This window comes from Caloenas nicobarica, chromosome 7 (genome assembly GCF_036013445.1).
Source record: "Caloenas nicobarica isolate bCalNic1 chromosome 7, bCalNic1.hap1, whole genome shotgun sequence".
NCBI classification, from domain to species: Eukaryota; Metazoa; Chordata; class Aves; order Columbiformes; family Columbidae; genus Caloenas; species Caloenas nicobarica.
This window is the reverse complement of record NC_088251.1, coordinates 38021433-38040771: the sequence shown is the minus strand read 5'-3', so window position 1 is coordinate 38040771 and position 19339 is coordinate 38021433. Positions and strand designations below refer to the sequence as shown.

The 19339-nt window shown below is 43.2% G+C and overlaps 1 protein-coding gene across 1 annotated transcript in view; it reads left to right on the top strand.

Annotated features, from left to right (window-relative positions):
* The first annotated feature begins 403 nt into the window (after window positions 1-403).
* Window positions 404-19339, top strand: part of PCDH15 (protocadherin related 15) — a 340270-nt gene continuing 321334 nt past the window's right edge. Inside the window, exon 1 of the mRNA XM_065638430.1 lies at window positions 404-489. The gene's annotated coding sequence lies outside the window, so the exon portion shown is untranslated. The remainder of the gene's footprint in view (window positions 490-19339) is intronic.

Sequence of the window (19339 nt, the reverse complement as noted above, 5' to 3'; positions counted from 1 at the left end):
GGGGCAGGAAGAGCTAGGCTGCAGGCAGGGGCAGGGAACAGGCAGGGGCAGGTGGAGCCAGGCAGGGGCAGGGAGCAGGCAGGGGCAGGCAGAGGTGGGCTGCAGGCAGAGGGCAGGGAACAGGCAGGGGCAGGCAGAGCCGGGCTACAGGCAGGAACAAGCAGGGGCAGGCAGAGCTGGGCTGCCGGCAGGGGACAGGCAGGGAGCAGGCAGAGCCGTGCTGCAGGCAGGGAGCGGGCAGAGCCGTGCTGCAGGGAGCAGGCAGAGCCGTGCTGCAGGCAGAGGGCAGGCAGGAGCAGGCAGAGGGCAGGCAGTCCCTGCCGGAGCCGGTGTTCTCAAAGCCGCAGCAGCGGGATTGCAGAGCAGCAGCAGCAGCAGACAGAGGATGCTTTGGTGCCTCTCGCTCTGACACGCCAAGGTGTTTGTCTCGCCGTTCCCGCTCCGTTGGTGATCTCCATGCCAGACCCGTCGGAATCGCGGTTGCTCCAGGTTGTACGGGGTTTATTTTGGCAGGAGGGAGCAGCGAGCGGTGTTTGTGGTGTTACTCTGTGTGCAGACCTGGGGGGAAAACTTGCTGCACAGCCCAAAGCAGCAAACTTAGAAGTACTACGTCAAGCTGGGTTTTCTTCTTGTTTTGTATTTCCCTTGGAATTAAAAGTAAAATTTCTCCCTGAACTAGTATATTCATCTATTTATAAAAATCTGTCACCAGACCCCACTTGTGCCACCAGATTTGGAGTGGGGGGAGTCAGTAAATAAAATAGTTTCTGTGATTTAGGCAGAATGTGCTTTGTGAAGCTGAGCTCTGTGTCTTTGATAGCAGCGTGGCTTCCCTGCAGTGAGACAGAAAACATCCGAACACTTGGCTTTTCAGCTATTTGTTGCGAAGTCTAGCTTCTGCCGCCATGCTCCTCTTCCTCAGAGGAACTTATTTTAGAGAAGCGCTCGTAACAGCCTAACATGCCAAGCAGCATTTTGGGCTAATTTTTGCAGTTTTTAGAATTGAGGCTTAGTGAACTCATGGGCTTGTACGCGGCTAATTTGTTGATATGCCTCTCAACTGGGAGCAGCAGTAACTGTTGTGTAGTACTGGCTGGTAGCCTCTCTCTCCTTCATCTCCTTTTTCTCATACCACAGTTAACCTTCTAGTTTTTAAAAAGTCAGGTTCTTTGGTCATACCTTGAATATCCTTCATATTGAGCTCTTCTTACTGCATAGCCTTTTTTTTTTTTTTTTTTTTTAACTGATGCCTTGTGTGTTACTTTGACTCCTCGGTATTATTTTAGTAATTTCTGTTCTCGGATTTCCGTGTTTTCTTTGCCTAGTGTTGGTTGCAATACTACTATCAGTCTCAAGACACTGCTTTTGGTAAGAAAAAAATTGGTAAATTTTAGTGATTGCTGTGTTCCATTTAACATGGAGACCTGTAAAGAAGTTTATTGTACTTTACATATCATTTGAAGACAAAATGGAGATGCGTGTGTATATATTTGTACATAGGAAGCCTGTATTTGAAGTGCTGTATTGTTACAAGGGACAGCAGGGTCCCCTATAAGGTTAACTCTAGGTCCACATTTCATTACTTTTTATAAAGTCAGCTGATTGGTGGAGCTGGAAAGCTAATAGTATAGGACACGTAGTAAATGATTAATGATATTAATATTAATGTATTGTGGACTTTTACAGGACTGAGCCTGGCTTTAGAGAGTTGAGACTTTGTGTATGAATTCCCAGTTGTTCTTATCTGAATATAACTATTGCCTTTGGTTTTCTTTTCCTGGGGAGGCAGAGGAATGGTTCAGTGGGGGTTATTTGATGCATTTTATCTACGGGTGTACTTGGGTTTCTGGAACACGATCCACATGGCTTGGCAGATCCAACCCTATGAAATAAGAGTGCGATTAACTGAGCCGACTGCTCGGCTTACGGCTGAAGCGCTGCTGTCCCAGCTGCTGGCCTGAGCAGGAAACTCTTCCCAATTGCTATGTTTCACACCGTACCCTTGCAGAGCCAATATGCAGACCCTAAAGAAGTCTGGGGCTCGATATCTTCTTCATGGTTGTCTACTTGTCCTAAATTACTGGTTGGAATAATTGTATTGTCACCTTGTGTCATATTTGCTCAGGTGTAATAGCTTTGCCAGAAAGGCAGTCGCCTGTAAAATTGCGGTGCCGAGTTTTTAATGTTCTTTGGAAAGGTGAGGAGGGTTGCTAGAGACTTTTTAAAAATAATAATAATTTTTTAAAGACATACCTTTTTGTTTCTCGCTTTTCATGAGCTGACTGATTTACTGCTCTATGGGATGATAGCATCTTTGTTAGGAACAGTATTGGGGTCTTTACACTGAAGAAACATTTGCTCACAAATACTTTCAAAGAACAATATGGATGAAATATAAGTTCTTAAGCTTAAAAATAAAATTAAGTGACCATGCCATGTGCTGGTCTTTACTTGCTGTGCAGCTGTATTGTTGTAAGGGTTGAAGGTATGAAGTGAGAATCGATTCCTTGTGTGCTGCAGGCTTTGGTTTGGGAAGTCTGGTTTTAAACTTCGTTTCTGCTTTTTAAATGGTGCGTGTTAATAATTTTTTATCTACTAATGCTCATTATCCTCAAGCACTATCCTTAAAGCACTGTCCTCTAAGTTCATAGTTTAAAATACGTATTAGGAGCTTCAGATTGGAAAAGACCATCTGTATCTCCAGGGGTGGTTCTTGCTGCTGCTGCCTCACTACCGACCCATCGCTGGGGACTTACCGACCTGCATAAAAAAACAAGCGTATGGCTGAGGTTTGGGGTTGGTTTTTTTTCTGTTCCTGGAAATCTGGAGCTCCTGACACTCAGATCCTTCTCCTGATTTCCAGAGTGAACTCAGTTTGGGTGGGTTCTGTTGGTGGTGGTTGTTTTGTTGTTGGTTGGTTGTTTTCCTGTGTCTTTGCTGTCCTTTTTTGAGTAACCCTTTTATCTGAAATTAGTCTTTTAACATGGTGATAAAAATGGTGTATGACGTTCAATTTCAGGCATTACCGGTGTTTTGTTCAGTGATACCACTGCTTTCTCATTCTAAGGATCAGACTCGTCTTTTTGCACCCAGATCCCATTCAGGGTTTATAATTATGTTGTGATTAACTAAAACTCCCTGGTCATCATTTTCCCCTTGGAAGTTCACAGCACGGCAGGAACCTTCTTGTTGTACCCTCTGCCTACATGACCTTGAGTTGTCCCTTATTGAATTTTGTCCTGTTGCTGTTACTTCAGTTCTTCAGAGCATCCAGTCATTCAATGTCTGTGTCCTCTCTTTCGGTAGCTGTATCCTTGCGCTATTACGTATTGCCAACCTGTTCCTTGTCTTAGCTACAGAGTTCTTAGGTGAAATGTTTAATAAGATCAGTTCCAAGACTGATTCTTAAGATCCTTTAATAATCCCTTAAGTTTTCGGGACTTCTGCTGTTGTCTCCCCTTGAACCAGCTGCTCACCCACCTCTCAATTCCTCTGCTGGTTGCAGCTTAACCACCAGTTTCCCACGTGACACCGCTGAATGCTCTGCTAAAATCCACATTAATGAGATCTACAGCATTTGGGGAATGTTATCTGATGAAGTAAGCTCTTAGGTTAGTCTGTCTCAGCCTAACTTGTGTTAAATCCAGAATAAATTTGGTCACATTTGCCAGTGCTTTCATGTCTTCAGAAGGAGATTTGAAGGGAAGCGTACTTCGGCGCCACTCAAGTGAGTTTTATAGGCTTGTAGAAAATCCTTCCCTTCAACTATGACTAACTTATTTCCTACCCTTTAATTGTATGCAGCATCTTAGTTGAAAAAAATCTCTTAGTGATATTCAATTTTGTGTGTTTTATTTCAAAACTCTGGGTTTGGCTGTTTAATGGCTCCTAAAGTTTTCCTGAAGTTTTTCTAAAGTTTTGATTAGTTTTTCTAATCATTTCCTCTTTTGTTACCCTAACGCATCTTACATTTTTTCTTCACCATTCATCCCTTTCCTCTCATACCATGTTAAACATAAATGCCCTTACTAAAAATAAAGTAAACATTTCCTTTGGTTGTTAGATTATCCTTCCCCAAATACCCTTCTTGCTGCACGAGAACACAAGTTGTTCTTTGCCTGATCCTTTCCTACTTGTAGCACCCGACAATTTTTTTTTATAAAGCTACCAAAACCAGTAAAATACAGTGTGGGCTTTCAGGTCTTTCTGAGGTTCTGTTATACCAGTTCGCACTATTTTGTCTTTTCTTGGCCTCTTCATTGTGTCTGGTTTTAGGCTTTTTAAAAATCCCTGTGTTATCCGTATGAAAGCTTTCTCGTGTTAGAAGTGGTGTATATTCATACAGAATAAAACTGCGAGTCCTCCTTCTTGAAGGTCTTTCTCTCCCTCTTCCTTCCCTGAAATTCTGAGGGGTTTGATACCTGAGATTTGAAGGTTTCTAGGCCTCCTTCATATTCCGAGCTCCTACTTCATATGTCTGAGCTCCTCAGTTCAGCTGATTTTTTCAAGTTAGTTCCTTTAATTTATTTTTCAAAACAAATGCCAATCACCCTTAATTACAAATCTGTTTTCTTTTGTTCTTCCATTTTGTTTAATCAGCTTATTACCATTCAAATCCAGTTTTCTTTCTGTGAGTGAACTCTCTCAAAATTGAGTACGAATTAACCTTATTTCTTACAGATGTAAAGGTTATCGGCAGAATCAATCATGTCTGAGAGTATACATATTACGCTGCTATTAGTATTCTTTGCTCTTTGTATCGGGAAAATTAAATTCTCCAGTAGTGGCTCAGATTCTTTATAGTTCTTCTCTTAAGAACACTACAGCAATCTACATGTTGCTTCAAGGTTTATGGCATTACTGCAGTCAAATGCAATTTGACTGGATCAGCTCTTCCCAGGGTGGTTTTGATCAAAAGCAATATTGTTGTTAACAAATTATGTTAACATTATGTTAACAAATATGTTAACATATGGTGCTCTTCTGGCTTTATATCTCTGTCTCAAATAGAAAATCCTTTGGAGAGTATCTTCTCTGCTCATGGCTGGAGAAATAATAAGATGGAGTCAGCTGGTTGCACCAACGGCACCTCCAGTTTGTTACCTGGATTCCAGGGATTTGTATGCAAAGAGTTATTTTCTACTGGCAGCACCCCAAGAGAACCAGGGGAGAACTCTGCCCAAAATTAGGCCGGACATGGCAACGGCAGCAGTGTTTCAACCCTGGCGTTAACTACGGCTACTGCCCTTTGTTGTAATAAGCTGAATAATCAAAGTGCGGTTATTTCATCTGGATGTGGGAATTGTTAGGATTCCTCATGAGGCATTCCTTCAAATGCTGCCAATGCTTTTTTTTTTTCCCCCTGTACCATCTGTAGAGAATATATTTAAGATCTTTTCCTTTCTTTCCACCACCGTTGGGTGATCACAAGCTGGATATACACCATACTGGTTTACAGTTAGGACGAGGAGGTGCCAGAAGGCTAGCAGACGTAATCAAACCTGAAGCTTCTCCTTCAAAATAATTCAGAACCTGATCTGACGTCCATACAAGACAATATTTCTGAGATTCAAATCTTTGCTTTAGTGCATCCCGGTGGCACGATTTTACTTCCGTGCACATATGTAATGTGTGTGCCTGTGTACACAGCAGCTGCTGTCGGGACTCCAGGTATTCAGGGGATGCACTTCAGCAGCGGCTGCGTCTGTGCCCCAGTCCTCGTTCTGGTGGTGCCCCCTTCCTTTTAGTTAGTTCCACTTTGCTGGGTGGACCTTCTCTCCCAGTGAGCTGAACTGTCACCAAGTTCGTGCACAGATAGATACTAACTGTTGGTTTGACAGCAGCATATCTGCAAGGTTTCAGGCTGAAAATCCAGACCGAAATCCAGGCTCTTAAGAATAAATATCACAATATATAGAAATAATCGTAAGCTCTATTAAAGCATGGAATCTCTCTTGAAATTTTATAGCAGTTTTTAATATCGCACACCTTTTGTAAAGTGAGATTCTGTGACTTTTTTTTTTTTTTTACTGAAATTGTTGATCTTCTCAATATCACTGGTACTTTGGCTTTGAAGCTTTGCAAGCCGAATATACTTTCTGTGTGATATTTGAGATGCTACAACACCTTTTCCTTGTCTGAAAAAATTACTATTGCTTGGTAGTACTTGGTAGAAAAAAACGGAGAGGTTGCTGCGCTCCCACCCTGAGCACAGTCATCATCACAGCTCCCACAGACCAGGGAGCACCCGAATAAAACAGATGTGCTTGGCACAACAGGTCAGAAGCTGATGATGGGATGCAGAGCTGTTCTTGGCCCATAAATTTACATCCTCGGTTCATAAATAACCGACACTTAATTTTAATTTGGCGATGTACTTTCACACTGTATCCTTCTTTGAACAGTGTTGTAATGAGCTTCCAGCACACTTGATGCTTTGGGGACTCTGTTTGGGAAGTTGCCTGCTCAACCTACTGAGCATTTGCTTTAGAAATAATCTGCATTGAGAATAAGTCTATATTCACCATCGCTGCTTTGTCTCAATGCAAATGCTGTCACTGCCAGCCCTCTCTTTTTCAGATCCAGTGGAATTTGCGCTAGCTTGGTACCAAGTGCCCTGCTGTGCTGGTGCAAGAGAGACCTGAATGCCCTGGTCTGCTTCTGCTGGACCAGTTTGTTTTCTGAGTAGCTCAGGTGGGCCCTGGGTTTGCTTCTGCAAGTGAATCTTTGTGCTACACATACTGCTTGAAATGCAGCCAAAAGTCTGGTATGCTGGCTTGTCCCAAGCGTACCCGTGAACAAGCGGAGGACGTACTCCTCCGGTAACCTCGACTCCTTTCCTTCTGGATGCTTCTGACTTACTCGAGTGTTGAACACACCATACACAATGCTGTCCTTAAAGGTAGGGAGCAGGATAAGAAATCACAGCCTTGTAATTTGAAATTTAATAGCTTAGAATCTCCCAGATTTCCCAGCATCAGCTGGGAAGTGGAGTCCGCACGGCAGTTTGTGAGCCGTGGCAGACCATGGTTATTACTGCAGGTGTTTCGGCTGAGGAGTTGCATACTCGCCGTAGCTCAGGGCTGCTGCTGGTGCTGTTGATCCGGGGCCTAGCACGGTTTTGGCCTTGGATCAACATCAGAGACCCAAGAGTCACAGGATCACAGAATGTCAGGGGTTGGAATGGACCTCGAAAGCTCATCCAGCGCAATCCCCCCGCCGGAGCAGGAACACCCAGATGAGGTTACACAGGAAGGTGTCCAGGCGGGTTGGAATGTCTGCAGAGAAGGAGACTCCACAACCTCCCTGGGCAGCCTGCTCCAGGCTCTGCCACCCTCACCATGAAGAAGTTTCTTCTCATGTTTAAGTGGAACCTCCTGTGTTCCAGTTTGCACCCACTGCCCCTTGTCCTATCACTGGTTGTCACCGAGAAGAGCCTGGCTCCATCCTCCTGACACTCCCCCTTTATATATTTATAAACATTAATGAGGTCACCCCTCAGTCTCCTCTTCTCCAGCTCCAGAGCCCCAGCTCCTCAGCCTTTCCTCACACGGGAGATGCTCCACTCCCTCCAGCATCTTCGTGGCTGTGCTGGACTCTCTCCAGCAGTTCCCTGCACCATGAACCATCCTTTGGATGGACCTGTTGCTTGTCTTTTGGTATAACTTTTTCCTTTTCCCTACTCACATCGACTTAGCTCAACGCAAAACACTTCCATGTAGGATACCTTGGATCATTTCTTTCTTTGGGCAAAAATTTACATACAACCCCTGAAAAATGTGACTTAACTTCAGCAGACTTGTGGGAAGGCGAAACTAGTGAGTAGTAGCAGCGCTGATGAAGTCTTTGGTTTCTAGTTCGCCAGCATCTGGGCTGTCAGTAGATGCACAAGAAAATGAGACAAATTTGAGTGCCTGATGGGGAGGCGAAAGAAAGGTTTCTGTACCGACTATCTCATCACACAACCTACATGATTGTTATGAAATGAACTGATGAGAGAGATTACTTCTCCCACCATCATTAGGATGCAAGTGTTTTCTGAATGTGCCAGATGTTTGGCTTTCATTATCTGGAAGTTTCTTTCATTTCCAGCCCCAGTGAAAGGGAAGCCTGAGCACGTCCAGCAGAATTATAAACAGTTGCCTGTAGGAACGAAGACAGACGCCTACTTAATGAGCTGCATCGCGGTAATAGTGAGTCCAGCTAATGAATGCGTCCCCTGTTATTTCCGAGTGGTGGCCAGGTGACAGTTTTCTGATTCTGGATCACTGAATCCGTATGGATTATTTGTGTGAGAAACGTATCCTTTTATTTTAATATTTGGAAGGAAGTTATTCAATATCCTGTGTTTTACAGTCAGATTTGTGATTTATTCAGAATACCCTTATATCCAAAGCTGGCTGAGGGTATGTCCTCTAAGGTGCTAGCAGTTAAAAAGTGTATCTTCACTAACAGTATTTATTTTGGAGAAATCCAATGAGCATTTTTTTCAAAGCACTGTAATACCGAGTCCAGTGGCATTTTTTGAAAGCATTAGTTTGTGTAGGAGGAGGAGTTTCTGGACTATAGGTTGTAACTGGCTAGTTAAGGCTTACACATTCAATACTGCTCTGCCAAAGCCACGGGAGACTCTCTTGACTCTATGTGATAAGGCAGTTGCTGTTACCACGATATTCCCCAAATATTTGTCACATTACTGGACTACTTCGGAATATGTGCGTATCTTTTTATTTCTAAGGATTGAATCGGTGGTTTTAGAGCATTGAAAGGCACTTGGATAGGCAAAATATCCCTGCAGCAGGTGGAACAGGTTCGTTCTTTCCAATGAAGAACAACTCGTTTCGCCTGGTCTTCTCTGAAAATATTGTTTTTTATTTGTTTGTAATTCTTCAGCATTTAATGCTTGTCATAGCTGATCTGGAGTGATCTTTACTGCCGCTCAGGTGTGATGTACAGCAGGGGTATATAAGGAGTTGCCACCGTCACGTTGGCAGCTCCCCCCGAGATTTCTCGTTGTGCTTTTCTACAATGGCAAAGGGAACTAAAGGTCGGCAGATCCATCTCTCCAGAAAGAAACTTGGGGGATCGGTGTCCCCATTCATTGCGTCTTTTAGGAAAGACAGGGTGGAATTACTGCAGTGCCGCACCGTTTCTCCCTGAGTAACTGGAGGGAATTAAGAGTATCTTGAAATATAATGTATAAAAAAATGATGAGGCCTCCAGCAGTGTGAATGTAGAAATCTTATCTGTGCCTGTCTCATCAGTCAGGGCTTCTGGACTGTTCCGTGCGGAGTCCAAATCGGCTCCTCAGTATCGCGGCCTGGGTTCATTAGGCAATGTGACATTTTAATGCAGTCCACTGGTTTTTCATATTTTTGATCAGATGGGACGTGAAGCAGTGGATTGATGGAGATCCCTTTGTTCTGTAGGTGACATTGCACATCCTGGACATACATAGTTCATTTTCACGGACTTGGTGTGCTTGCTTTTCCATTAGTTATGACGTCAAATCCTTTTTGTCAGGAAGCTGCAACTTGAGAAAAGGATCTGGTGTTTTATTTCCTTCCTATCTTCTTGAAGAGGAGCTGTGCAAGGATTTGGATTGAACAAAAGTGGGAGAACATGGAGGGAAATAGCGGGAAACGAATGAGAAAAATATAAGTCGTGTTGGAGGAGGAGGAGGATATAGAGGACAATGAGGGGGAGAAAGAGAAGTAAAACCTGTGAATAAACACAGAAGAAGGCCGGGCCAGATGGAGGCATTTTATTCCTCCCCAAGAATGGTGTGAGGAGAGCTCAGCACTTGGGATGGGAATTGTCCTTAATCAGAATCATTCTTTTTCATAATCCGTTCTGCACGTGACAGGAAAGTGATGTTATGGAGCAACACATTATCCTTTTAATGCAATTTCTTTGAATGTGTTGACTGTGTTAGTATGAGAAGTGGAAAGGAAATTCTATGTTTAGTGTCTAATATGTATAATACATGCTTAAGTATTTACTCTTGTCTGTGGGTAACTGAAAGAGGGGTTTTTTAATGCTTGAACAAGTTTGAAGTACACCTATGCTATTGATGCAAATCAACTGACTTTGAGTACTCTAGTGATTTCTAACTATTAGAGTTAAAATATTAGATATATAACTTTTCAGAAATAGCAAATGTTTTGTAAAATATGGTGGCCGTATACATATAAATTCATTTTCCTCTCTATGTAGAATGAACCTGTGCAAAACATTTGGCTTCTGCTTTAAACACAGAAGGAAATTAGGAAAAGTTACAAACCATTCCCTGTGTGATGAACCCACTGCTGGTTTTGCCTGTTTAGTGCCATGCGATCACAGCTTCTTACCCCAGCCTTCTAGCAGTTTGTCTGGTGCCTGGACCTGTTTCCCCTTTTGCTCAATTACTAGCATTAAATAGACATAAATTCCTTGAAATGCAACACAATGATTTTTAGTGATATTGAGGGTTTGAAAATATATAGGAACAAATATGAGTGTGTGGGGAAGGGAGAGCCAATCAAATTGCAGTTTTTTCTTATATGCCATCCACTTGATATAATTTTCTGGATTACAGTTAATTGGTCGTATTCATCATAAATATTTTATAAATGAAATGTAGAGAAGGTGTTACTTCAGCAAGTTTTTGAGAGGCAAACTAAATTTCAAAACAACGCCCAGCTTTCTTCTCCTAACAGGAATAGTAATAATATTTCATAAGTAATTGTAGAGAAGGGATGCAGGTTATTTTTGCTCAGATGTTTTACGTTAACATAAGTTATCATCATACTTCTTATTGATTTAAAATTATGTCTTACAATACGTACCTTGCACTGTAACGTCTTCTGTGGTAAGTACTCCAGCAAGCCTGTTACTGCGTGGGTTACTACTGGAGTTTTGTCAGAGTTTTGGACAGAGGGACAGTTTGGGACAAGTAAACGGCCCCGGGAGTGTTTCAAAGCTGTTACGCTGCTGGGAATCAATCATTGCGCTTACTGTACTCGTGCAATAAAGTCACTTTTTAGTATTGCAGCTATTGATGTTTTGTCTAAGGCAGACAAGCCAAGTGAAGAATCATGCTCGTCCAGGGCAGATGCCACTAGACAGGTCTTGTTGTTTAAGGAGTCCTGTGCAGTTGTTTTCAATGTCAATAAATTCGAAATTTGCTGAGAAGCAAGGAACTACAGGTTGCTGATCCCAAAGTTTTATGGAGCCTCTGGCCTATTAACAGAAAAAGCAATCTTTCACTTTGAAAACACAGGTTTTCTCAGTCTTTATGGCATTAGGCATATGTTAATGGCTTCTGCGTCCTAGCACATTGGCTTGTCTCATCCAAACTTGGGGTATTGCTAATGGAACTCATGATACGACTCTTCCTCTTGCATCTCAGCGTTTTGATACTTCGCTTCTTTTTCTTTTTGGCTTATTAAGGTTTTTGAAATGCAGCTGAACACTCCATCCTTCAGAGGAACGAGAACGCTTCCCTGCTTGTTTCTGGAGTGTGAGTTATGTGTGCGAGCTTTCAACTGGAAGGGTAATGTTTTGTACACATCTGCAACGTTTGCGTGGTGATTTAATCAGGGAACTTTCCTTGGTTCTTAAAGAAACGGTCTGGTGTCATATATATGGATATTTTTCAGGGGAGGACCTGGCATTGGTATTTCTGGGGAAGCGCCCGGGGAAGACGAGAACATTTGAGGTGGGAAGAGCTGGGTGGAAACTGGAGTCGGTCAAAGGGATGGTTTTCGTTTGGTGTTGCTCCTTTCGAAAATGAGCCAGCCGTGCTGATGGACGAGATGCAGCACGGCAATATCGTCTTGAAGCGGTAGCAACCTGTAGCAGCAAGTCATCCTTCCAGCCTGTCTGTACGTGCGGGATGGGAAAACGGCACTAGCTGGAAATTGGGGTTAGAGATGGAAGAGCTTTTCCTAAATGTAAGGAAGATAAATCAGTGCTTTGCAAAAACAGCTTTTCAAGCCAATTTACAATACTTTAATGGTATCCATGTGTTAAAAATGCACATACCATGTGCTATTAGCTCTGACTAACTCGATGGAGGAATGTTCCAGTTTAGCATTCTTGTTTCGCTGTTTTTATAGGGAAGAGGAATGTGTACACTGGCTGTAAATGACAAGCTTAATCCATCTGAGTATGCCGTGTATCTAATTACAATCGGAGATTATTAGGTTTTTAGGTAATCCTTTAAATTAGATCAGAAACAATTTTGTCTTACAGCTGATGATTCCTTTCAAATAGAGTTTTGTTTTCTTGTCTAGAAAAATGAGGTCTTCTGTAGTCTCGTGTCCTGCTTTCAGACGTTCCCATTGCAATTTCATGCCCCGTAGCTTCTGAGAAACTTTGATATATATTTTTCAGGCAGAATGAGTTGTTCGAAGCGCTATGTTGTGTATATACATGAAGTTACTGAGTAAATCTTCTATACGGATGTTGCCAAGTGGCTTTGTGACTTCCAGAAGCAGGTTGTTAAAGCCTTGTCATATACCTGTTTATACAGCGATCTGCTCTCTGCGCTGGGTTAGTGACAGTCCCACCTCTGGCTTTCTGCATGTGAGTCGGCTGCGTTCATAGTAACGTAATACTGACATTCCAGCTCAGAGGCTCCTTCCTTTAGTTGCTTCAACTCAAATTTACATTTAACACAATTTTTTTTTTTTTTCCCTTTAATTTCCAAAAATGAGCGCTGTGGTAAGTGCAGTGTATCACAGCTGCTGACCACATACCATGGCTGTAGTCGTGAATCCTCCCCCTGGGTAAAGATGCGCTCACCTTCCCCTTAATTACAATTAGGATTCAAATAGGACCCTGAGAAGCCGCGGTTCCCCGTGCTCTGCACGCTCGGGTCAGAAGAGCAGGCTCGCTTCTCCTTGCATGTGTCTCAGACAGTGGGGTTTGCATTTAAAAGGAAAAAAAATACGACGAAATAAACCCTGCAAATCCTCGCTGTTGCTAGACTGTTTTCTTTTTGAAATGAGAAACCTTGCACATCTTTCAGATCTTTTACCCAACCCGAAATGGCATTTTTTGGTGTGTTCTGTTACTGGTTCGGTTTGGGCTTTTGTTTTGGGGTTTTTTTGGTGGGTTATTTTGTGGGGTTGATGCTGAATATGACACGGGTATTTCAATAAATCCTGTTTTGTCAGTTAGGAATATTTGGTGAAGGTGGGAGGGCACGGAAACGTGTTGATTTGTGGGTTTCTGAGGCCACTGATCAGTCAGGTACCTCCTAATTTTGGACCGCCTGCTTGAAGATCTCTTTTCATGAGGGATGAACAATACTATAAGGCATGGCTGCAGTAGCTGGTTTGTAAATTGTGGAATTCTCTTGTCCATGGCGTCGCTTTGTAGCCTGTCACGAGCACAACGTTTGAAAAAGTGGTTGATGCAGCTGAGCTCCTTTCCTATTCAGACATTTCTGGCTGCCGAGTGACACAGGGGACGCCTCTGTGAGGACACACGGTGTTTTCATTGCCCGGGGCTGTTTTGGTTTGTGATTCTGTATGTTCTCTGTGAAAACGGCTTTGCAGAGGCATAGGGTGATTCCTGAAAACAGGTAAAAGTCTTAAAGCTTGGCCAGATGTGTCAGGTGCGGTGGGACGGTGCAGCGCTGAGCTCCGGGTGCTGTCGGCTCCTTCGGGGTTGAGCATTGGGGTTGTTGCTGCCAAGTGCTTTGGAGCCGTAACGAGACAAATAATTCTAACGCCATTCATTTGGCTCCTGATATTGCCTTTTCAAAATACCAGGGTTGCTTTGACTGCATTCCCATATCACGACCGTCTGATGCTGATAGAAATTGTCTTAGAGACTGTCAGAGTTTATCACAAAGTGCCACCTTTGATTTTTCTCAGCTGATCCAGCCCTAAGCCTTTGTTGATCATCACCAGTACGTGGTGATACAGCTGCATTTACCTTTGATTCTCTACAAATCTGCTAGTTAACTGTAAGTTTTTAAAGCTTTCCCTTTTTGGAGGCTTTTTTAAAGGACACTTGTTTAATAGGCTGCTGTTGTCTTAGGCACTGATGTGGAAAACCTGTCTTAAAGCCCAGCTGTGCCACGGGACTGAGAGCAACCTCAATTTAGGACTCTTTCTAGGAAGACTAGAGCATGACATGGGCAATGTTGCTTAATCACTTGTTCCAGAAATTAACGAAGGCTTAAACTTTCCTCATTCTTCATATATCGCATTTAATAGTCCCAGTAATTCTCAAACGCTAGAAAGGAACAAATTGCAGGTTTTCAAGATCGATAGTTTTGGCATTTACAGTCTGCAAACGCTGCTTTGTATTTTTTGCAGAATTTTTAACCTCTGGGAAACTCAGCAATTCCGAGTCATGCACTGACAAATTCAAAATAAACCCCAAATTGCCTGAGGGTTCTGGTAAGGACTTTTTTGATGCTTTTCTCTGGTTTCTGAGCTCTTAAGGTCCACCAGCTGCTTCCAAGCATTTCTTACACTTTGTGACTCAGAAACACCAATAAAGCAAATATCGACATTTTCATGAAAGTCTGAATGTTCCAGAGCTCATTCTTGTAGAGAATGGACCTGATTTCCATGCAAACCTCAGCAGCAGTTAGCTAAGAAAATTAGAAGCCGCTGCATGGATATTATGTAGGCGTATTTGGGAAATCCAAATAGAATGGGTTTGCGCACGCTTTCCGCTGGGATAAACGCGGGAGCTTCACCGACAGAATTCATCCACTGGACTCTGGCAATGCTTTCCAATGTGATTCGGGCCAGAAACACACAGCAGAGCCAAATAGGCAACACTTGGGGGTTTTATACAGTGACTGAGGGAAGGGTGAAAATTGTTCCCTCAGCCTTTTGCCACAGGGTGTCTGGGGGGGAAATAAGAGCCGTTCGCAAAGGTGGAACGAGGCTGCACTGAAATTCCAGCACTTAAGGACTCAGACTTGATGTGGGAGTGAAATGGCAGATGGGTGGTGTGCTCGGGAGTGAATTGACCGGGAAAATTTAAATGTTGCCGTTTGTCAAGTGATTATCTCGTCTTCTTGATATAAACCCAACAAGATGCTTTAAAACACTTCGGGGACAAGCCAGAGAGGGTGAATTTAAAGGTGCAGTTGCCCTCCATGACTTTTAATGTTGCCGAAGCAGCGTTGAAGTTTTGCATTTCACAGACATCCCTCCATGGGTTTGGACAGATGATTTATCTGTTGTGATTTGTCTGTTGGGGCATTTTTTTTATCTGCTGATAGTTGGTTCTTCCTGCTTTCTAATCAAACTTTCTTGGTCAGCTTCTACAGGTTTATTTTTTTTAACTGGCATAGTTTATAACAAATCCCAAACAAACAAAAAAACCACCCCAAACCTATATTTCATACTATTAATACAAGCACAGTTGTCTCTGACCCGCGTTAAATGGAACGCACGCAGAAGTTTTGTAATCCCCTTGCAGCAAAGGCAGCCTTTAAAATTATTCTAGCACTTAGTAGTCAGGCTTTTGTAGAGAAATGTGAAGGTGATAGAACAGCTGAGCTTAATTTGCATTTAGAATTTATTAACGTTGTTTAAGAAACTGGTTAAAAAAAAAAAAAAGGCAAACCTTTTTCAGTCTCTCCCCCTGAAATAGTATAGCACAGACTTGAAAGCAGTATGAACTCAACTTTTAATGAGCAAAATGGGGTTGTTTCCAAACTTTCGACTTCAATTGCAGGCATGTTTTAACTTTCTTAATTGGAGAAGTGCAGGAGGAAATAAAAAGATACCTTTTCTTCCGTCATTAAAGTGCCTATCTTGTGTGGCTATTGTGAAATTTGGGTGCTGGAGCAGATTTGGGGATGTTACTTTACAGAGCGCTTGTACAAACAATGTAGAAAAGTTGAGAGATAAATTAAAGTCTGTCTCTGCTGCTTTTTCTGCTTACAGTTTAATTAATTAAGGAAAAAAGAAAGGTTTCTAGCCAAATTGTTGCATCCTATGAAAAGTATTTTCTCCAGTCTTAGCTCATATTTAACTTAAGGAGTTTTTTTCCCATATTGGAGGGAGAAAGGTGCAGGTTTGGTGGTTCTTACATGATGAAAATGGCTGGAAGTCACATCTTTGGCATCAGTGAGACTTTCCCCGTGTTGTGTTGGTGGAGAAGCCTCCGGTGCCCAGGCTGCACCACTGTGGTTGTGGAGACACCACCTGCGCGTACGCAGGTTTTATGGGCATCTCTGCTTGTGTTTTACATCCTGGTGAAGCCCAGAGGTTATCCGGGTCTCACTTGATTGCGAATTTAATCAATAGAGGCGACTTTGCTGACTGCAGTGACTGTTTTCTTTGTGCACACACGTATATATCAAGCACACAGGTGCGTACACAGGGCCAGGTGTTGCTTTTGTTACCAGTAGCCTGATTTTATGTGTAGAGCCTCCTCCGTTAAAGCGTTGTCAGGTGCGTAAGCAGCTGCTTCCAGAGACTGCTGGGAGTGAAGGTTGCAGGTGTTGCAGCGGCAACGTGGTTACTTCAGTTCCTCGAAGGGGTAGAGCAGCTTAAATGGAACTTAAATTGAACGCGAGGAGAACACTGAGATGGTGGGTGTAGCAGGCAAGAAGATACTCTTGAGCTCTCAGCTTTTTCTGAAGCCTTGAAGCGATCTCTGCTGTGTGGAACAAGTGCGGAAGAGGCGCGTTTGAAACGGCTGGCTTGTCTTGGGGTTTTCCTCACGGGTACCTGCCAATATCCCGTGTTTAAACCTCGTGCTTACAAGAAAATGAGCCCACGAGTTCTCTCGCTCCTGTTCCTGATGTTTTGTCCCACCCTGCTGGAGACAGAGAGGTGTACGAAGAAAGACAAGCGGGACAGGCGTTGAGTGGTAATTAATTATTTGTCTTCTTATGCTAAGTTACTAGTTTCTGTATTAAGACCTCCGTAAGGCTTTTAATTTTCGCATCTGTCGTAGCGTTCACTGAATGTAAATCAAGTTGTAGAAATGCCAAACTCTTTGGCAATGAATTAGTAGCGCAAACACCTCTGTGCAACCTGCATGTGTATAAAGTACTCCGAAGCACGGCAGCGTAATTCAGCAATATAGTTCTGAAGTCTTCTCAAAGAACGTTGGGGGAGACGGTTGGAAATGTGGGTTTATTAAAGGAGAGAGCTGCAAGAATTAGTGTAGGTAATTAGGTTGAGCCTTGGACAAAAGGTGATGAACTCATGGCAAAATGTGTCCTGTCAGTAGTTTTCAAACCTGCAACTACCAGTATGACTAGCAAGAGATGACAAGCTCATAGCAGAAAAACCTGCAGATATATTGGTCTAAAATACTGTATGTTCTGAAGGAAATGCAATCTATTCAGTGTAACACGTTGTTCCAAGCGCAGGGAGGCCGTGGGCAGCCGGGCTGGGTTGTGCGTGACAGTTTTCAGTGGAAAGTGAAAAAATACTTGGTTACTTTTACATTGTACCGTCTGCTGGTTGGTCATCATTTACCAAAAGTTGAATCCGTCTTCTAAGCAGACCCAATACCTAGTCTTGAGTAGTTGATAACACCTAGTTTTATTTTCAGGTATCGTAAATGTTGGCCTACAGCTGACATGCATATTAAAAATAGAATAAATAGTTGAGAATTAATATTCTTCTTGTGAACAGAGCTTTATTTTGCTCTTGTGGGCTTGTTAAATGTGTGTATGTTCACCTTTATTTCTCCACACAGTAACTGTGTTTATACTTTCCATTTTTCATGCACGAATTACTGCTTTGTTCTAGCCAAACTTTATTAGACATATTAACAAGAAGACAGTTTTGAGAAGGACATGAAATTTATTGAACTGATTTATTTGTCCTGTTTTTCTAGACTGCATCTTAAGGTATTGTCTGGGTTGAATGGCGTTAACAATAACCTATTCTCCGATGCCCCCAGGAGCTCATCTTTGCTCCCGTTCGGCTGGTGCAGAACTCGCTGCAGCTCAAGCGCGGCCTTTCCGTGGAGCTGAGGAGGCACCTGGAGCTGAAGAGCTGATCGTTGTCTCAACACGTGTCCGCACTCAGCTCTTGCCTTTCTTCAGCGACCTTTCTCATTGCCTAATGGTTTCCCAGGTGTTTGTGGTTTTGGTTTTTTTTTTCCCCCCCAGCTTTTAATTGTTCCATTGCAGCGACTTTAGAACTGCAGCTGCAGAAAGAGCTGGGGACTGGCTGGGCCAGACCTGTGTTGAGACAAGGGGGAAAGCAAACAGGGCAGAATGATGAACGTGGAGAGCTGCTCAGCTCAGGTGGGGTTTATTTTTCTCTTTTTCATGGAAAATGGCTCTGGGCGATTAGGTTTCTTTGCTGCCTGCTTCTCCAAAGGGGCCGAAGGAAGAGCAGGCAGCTCTGACAATGTCACTTTTGCTTTCTGCTGATGGGACATCACTGGGGAGCCGCGTTGTAGGCTGGACAGCCTGGAAACCGTGCTTTTAAATACCTGGGATTGCTTGTGCGTGCCCAGGACTGTTCTGTAAGCGCATTGAGCTTTCATAGGCACGCTCTTCTGTCCCATTGCTCTGAAGCCAAGATGCACCGTAGGGCCTTACAGATGCTGCTTCCAGGCACGATTTTTGCAGGATGTTTTGGAGACTTGGCCAGTCCTTGCTCTTTTCAGGCAGCCTCATGCTGTAGAGGTTGGTCCGAAATGGTGACATTTGGAAACTTAAAGGCTGCTGGATGAACCTGGGGATACTGCCACACGCATCCGTCATTTTGGGGAAGATCAGTTATCAATAGCAAGCGCGGGAATGCGTGGGGCGATGGCCGTTTACATGGTACTTCTGGGGACAAGGAGGGACAGACTCGAAAGTGTCCTCCTTCATTGTCTCTGACGCTTTGTTCGCTTGTTGGGATTTACTTCTTCGTTTGGGTGCATTGAACTGCTCCTTAAAGCTGCGGCCTGTGTGTTCTTATCCCAGCCAGAATTTTCTGAGCTGTCTACTGTAGTGTGAGCATCTCCACAGCAACACACCTTCCCTCGCTAACACCTCACACAAGTTGGTTTGTGCCTTTTGTTTTGCTCACAACTCTTGTTACTCTCTTGGGCGTCTCTGCAGTTTAAGATGTCTCTGTTTTCCCCCTCAAATGCCTGCCACCGATTTGGAAATGGAATATCAAATATGCCTGCTTTTAGGTTTGGGACGAAAAATGTGTATTGAAAGACTGTTCTCTAACGAGATACATTGGGACTTGGGTGAGGCAGTAAACGAAATGTGAAAACCAGGAGTGTGTAGACTGGACACGAGTGTACGTTCACCCTTAACCCCCCCCCAGCATTCTCACAAAATGTTACTATTATCTTTGAGAAATAAGATAAATTTGCCTTAAAAAAAAAACCAAACCAAAACACAACT